The sequence below is a fragment of the Bidens hawaiensis genome, unplaced genomic scaffold (genome assembly GCF_021521415.1).
Source record: "Bidens hawaiensis isolate Kalapana, Puna unplaced genomic scaffold, B.hawaiensis_p1.1 tig00001575_1, whole genome shotgun sequence".
Classification (NCBI taxonomy): domain Eukaryota; kingdom Viridiplantae; phylum Streptophyta; class Magnoliopsida; order Asterales; family Asteraceae; genus Bidens; species Bidens hawaiensis.
The window spans coordinates 2,708,847-2,714,434 of record NW_027491088.1 but is presented as its reverse complement, the minus strand read 5'-3'; the positions used below and the strand labels follow the sequence as shown (position 1 = coordinate 2,714,434).

At 32.4% G+C, this 5,588-nt stretch overlaps 1 pseudogene; it reads left to right on the top strand.

Moving 5' to 3' along the window:
• Window positions 1-3,345: 3,345 nt before the first annotated feature.
• LOC143585894 (equilibrative nucleotide transporter 8-like) lies at window positions 3,346-5,079 on the top strand (annotated as a pseudogene).
• The last annotated feature ends 509 nt before the right edge of the window (window positions 5,080-5,588 follow it).

The window sequence follows — 5,588 nt, the reverse complement described above, 5'->3', positions numbered from 1 at the left end:
TTGTCCGTTTTTTCGTTTCGGTTCGATTCTCGGGTTTTTTTTATGGAACGAGGTCAACGTATGAAATATTTTAGTGTTTTTACTTTTTTGTTTATGCTTTATATTTTGAGTTATAAATTTTTTTAATTATTTTTTGAATATTTTTTTGAGGGTTTTTGATCTTTATAGAAAATCCCTAAAAAAATTCAAAAAAAATAAAAAAATAAAAAATCAAAACTTAAAATATAAATAAAAAACAGAAATTTTAAAAAAACTAAAATGTTCCGCCATTAAAAAAAAAACTCGAAACCCGGTTTGACCCTAACCTATTCCGACCCAAACCAAAACAACCCTTTTTTTAATTGACCCGTTCTGACCCAAACTCATTCTGACCCATGACTCATTTCAACTCATGACTCGTTCGACACGACCCAACCCATTTGCCACCTCTAGTTTATTACAAGCTTTATTTAAAAAAATTCGTACGGGGGCTATGCATTCTTAGGGATGGCCATGTAGAGAAGTTGAAGTAGAAATTGGTAGAAGACAATATGAAATTATAATTATAATTACATTTATAGTTTAACTTCTAATCTGAAAATCAAAAGGTTATAACCAATTAACCATTATAAGAGATTGTGCTTTCAATGTATTCATATATCACATGCTATAGATCGTTGTTTTATAGTAACACATGCAGATTGTATTTGACGTTTTAACATGTGAAAACGGTGTCTACATCATTGGTTATCCAACTTTGAGGGAAAAAAACACTAGCACTAATCTTTTCGACCTTTCATGATATGATACGAATTAGAATAATTATTTTTTGAGAAAGAAAGAAAATAAGGTAATCATGTATATAATTATTATGCAATATAAAGTTTAGTTCTTTATACTTTAGCTACATAAGTTTCAAAATTTATATTTTGATCAATAACTTTATTCACGAACTTTACTTAATTAGACTTTTGGAATAAAGTTTCATATATATAATATATATATATATTGTTAGCCCTTCAACTTTAGTTTCACATAATTATTTTTTACATCTCAACTTTGGTAATGAATTTTTTGTACTTTCAAATTACATCTTTATTTTTTGTCTCTCAATTTTGGTAACGAAACATTTGCCATAAGACTTTTATTAAAACGAATCAAATGGATGTCGATCGTCTTCCTGTCATTATTCAACTGCAACGAACGATAACTTTCAAACATGTAAGGCATTTAACTCATTTCGGTGCAACGTGCAAATAAAAATAGTAGTTTAAATCTAAAAGGTATAAACTAATAATAAAATATCTTTAAATAAATGCATAGATGCTTTTGAAGTAAAATTGCAGAAGTATTAGCTTTATGCGTCTTGACCCGTAAGTATAACCACTTGAGGACACTATGGTATATGGATCCATATAAAATAAAAAAACTTGGTGACTACTATTAAAATTTTGTATAACATGGCAATTTTGGTAATTTTCTTTAAAAATCAATTTGGCTATTTTTATGATTTTCTATTGAAAGAAACTACATTTTGAAGTGATGTACAATTGTGTTTCTACTTGATTAAGACAATACCTTTAAAATTGTTCAAATCCATATAAAGTAATTAACTTAAGAAGTTTTTTTTTTCTTTTTACTGATTTTGTAGCAAACATTTTACTTGGTGCAAGATATTATCCAAGGATGCTCTTAGTTTCTAGTAAATGATTAATGCTATTTGTGTAACTTGCACACGTTGTTAAATGTTTGCATTTAAGAATCTAGGCTTTTGTCGACTTAATTATTCATGGTTATTATTGCGTAGACAAGATTCCGTTAATTTATACTTTCTTATAGAAAAAGGCCTGCGACAAATCAAAGCATCGTACAAATCATGTTTGAAGATGAACATATAAACTAAATGGACCGTGGAGGCTAGCGAGTGGTTAAATTTCTATAAATTAAGAAAAATCAACAAATCAAAAACCTTATAAAAAGATGTTTGTAACCGAATTCTTGGAATCTTATCCATAAAGCCAAGTTCACAAGTTACATCATAAAAACAAGCTAATAAAAGAACTTAGAAGGATATAAATGACTCACGTTAGTTTCTTTATCAAAGTAAACTATCAATTACGTTTTAAAGTAACTCTGTTGGGCGTATGTTTTTCGATTTTCGTATTTACAAAACATATTCACTAATTTCTTTTTTCACATGTTTTTCTTTCCTTAATCTTTACCTTTTGTCTGTGACTCACGACATAAATACTAAAATCTTTTTATCAGATCTCTCATAAATATTAAGTAATAAATTGAAAGAAAATAGAAGATGTATTTATTATAAACATAAAAGCTTTATTTATTTGTATTCTTTTTTTTTAGTTTTCATTTTTCTATTTGTTGGTATTTGTGAACAACCGTAATTGCATAAATTGTTGTAATTAAATTGACTTTCATTTAAAAAATATGTTTCTTTCCTTGGTGAGAGAATATTGAAATTTATTCCATTAAAATTTAAATTTTTTAAATAAACTACAGATTATAAAATATACAATATAAACTCTAAATTATGAACTACAAGTTATAAATCCATCACTTGTGGCCTAGTGGTCTAATGTTTGGGTTCTCTAGTGGACACTCAAGTTCGATCCTCACTTGTGATGATTTTGGTAGATTAAGACGATGAATAATTTGAGCTAGGCCTTGTGCAAAGTTCTTAGTTAGAATCCCGAGCCCACTCGGGTTTTTATCACACCATGTATAACGCCAGAGACTTTTGCTTCTGTGGTGACACAACGACTGTCAAGTACAAACGGCGGTATGTTCAGGGAAACTCTCAAACCAAACTCTGAAACCAACATGGGTAAGATTAAGATAACATAGACTAGTCAAAGTATGACAACGGTGCTCTTCAATTTAGAGAGTGCGATGACTTAAGATATAGTAATGTTCACCGTTAAAAAAAGACGAATAAATTATCGTTGTAAGTTATAAACTATATAAACATTTAGATAATATTAAACTAGTCCATTACAACTCTATTACACCTTAAACATACAAACTAAAAAGCATATAACTAAAACGTGAATAATTATCGTTTTATCTTCCAACCTAGATATATATATCTCCTCTTTTTCTTACACTATCATTTTATCTTCAAATCGACTACCAACTAATCAAATTAAACAATTAATTGAAAACTGCCCACCTATATAATAATTATTAATGTTTGAATCTCGTAATCTTATTTTGTAAGAAGCTTTATAACTTATCCACATTGTTAAAATTAAAAAAACGTGAATCTTTAAATCATTTCAGTATCACATGTAAAACACGCCATTTGTACAAAAAAACAAAATATCAAATTGATATTTATCCTTTACCACCTGGCATATATTTGCATAACTGAAAACATGCAAACATCACTGTATAAAACCATTCATAGATAACACACCACAACTCTCACATTCAGACAATTACATCATCCATTCGGTGCCGGAAATGGAGATCATCCAATCAACCGAGAACCCGGAAACAATATTCGACAACGAAAACGAGCCGAAAGACCCTTACCATCTCACTTACATCATTCACTTTCTACTCGGTGCAGGATATCTAGTCCCATGGAATGCTTTCGTCACAGCTGTTGATTATTTTCAGTACTTGTACCCGGACAAGCACATCAACAAGGTGTTTTCGGTCGGGTACATGTCGGCTGCGGTTATTGTGCTTTTTACCCTCATGTGTTGGTCCAGGTCCAGCCGGGTTAAGCTACCCTCGGTTCGGACCCGGATGAATATAGGTCAGGGTTTGTTTATTTGTGCTTTGATGGTTGCTCCCGTGACCGACTGGATCGTTCACGGGATGCAAAGTAAAGCGATAACGGATATCGCTTTTTTTGTGCTTGTGTCCATGGTTATGATTAGTGGCTTAGCTGATGGTCTAGTGGGTGGAAGCTTGGTTGGAGCCACTAGAGAACTCCCCGGACGGTACATGCAAGCGGTTTTCGCAGGCAATGCCACCGCGGGTATGGTACTCGGATCTCTTTTTAATTTTTTTAACAATATTTTTTTACGCCTAAATAATACCTAATTTTGTATTTTTAAGGATTTAAAGTCACACAACTTTTGTGAGGGGTAAACACCATACAACTAGACCGCAAGATCATAGTTAAACATTTAATAATAAGGTTTTTTTTAATAAAAATGAAATTTAATTGAGTTTAATTTTGCAGGTCTGATGGTTTCAATATTAAGAATAATAACAAAAGCGTCACTTCCGCACACACAACAAGGTCTCCGAACAAGCGCACAGATCTACTTCGTGTTTAGTGCATTTATCATACTGTTATGTGTTTTCTTAACCAATGTTTTACATAAGTTACCGGTGATCCGATGCTACCGAAGCAGAAAACAAAATAATGGGACCAATCACATGTTAATCTCGCCGAATTTCTGGGAGGTGGCGAAGAAGATCCGATGGCTGGTGACCGCGGTGTTTATAACCTATGTAGTTTGAGTGAAAACGTTAAATCAACTTACTTTAAGGATTGGTATCCTATAATCCTGATTACAACTTTTAATCTTGGTGACTTTATGGGCAAGTGTTTGACGGCGATTTATGTGCCTAGGTAGTAAAGGGGCCGTGTGGAGCTGTATGGCCCGGGTGCTGTTTTATCCGCTTTTTATCGGGTGTGTAAATGGACCCAGATGGATGCATAGTGAAGGTCCGGTGATTTTTTTGACCTTGATGTTTGGTGTGAGCAATGGGTATCTCACCAGTGTGCTGATGATGCTAGCACCAAAGTCTGTTCCGATTGAGGAGGCGGAGGTGGTTGGGATGGCTATGGAAACGGCTTTGGTTATCGGGTTAGTGGTTGGTTCCGCTCTAGGTTGGCTGTGGAACTTTGAGCATTGATCCAGATTGGTATATTGAAGAATGAATAAATAAGACTAGCATGTTTTGGTTTTTATCCTTGGTTGTATTGTCATGGTTTTTATTTAATGAGAAGTAGCCGAGTTGATGAGTATTTAAACATTATCTATGCAATATCATACATATACATTAAAAACTAAAGCAAGACCTTATGTGAATTTACTTATATTATTACTTTAAAACAATACCAAGTAATTTCTTATAATTTGGTTGCCTACAGAAACATCCTTATTGATCATCAGCTTTTGAAAATCAGCTTTGAGAGTTGTTTTTTCGGTTAGTAGTGGGTAAGCCTCAGCTGGTTGCGGAACCTTTGATCGATAATTCAAATATAATATTACAAATAAATGACACTACCGTTGTCTGGTTTTCTTGTATGCGTTTTTCATGAAAATCGCGCTTCCCACGCCCGATGTCATATTTTAGACCTTGTATTGAACGTTTTATGCATCAATACGAGGTGACTAGCTAGTGTAATAATCCAGAGAAATTACCTTTTTTTGTTTGAAAATCAGAATTTTGTATCAAAAGTAAATTCAGGTTACTATAGTTGGTCCTAAAACCTGAATTTACTTTTGATACAAAATTCTGATTTTCAAACAAAAAAAGGTAATTTCTCTCAAAAAACCATTGCCTATTTCTAAATATAGCTCTCAAACCTAGATCTTGTATATTTCTATAACTTTAGCCTT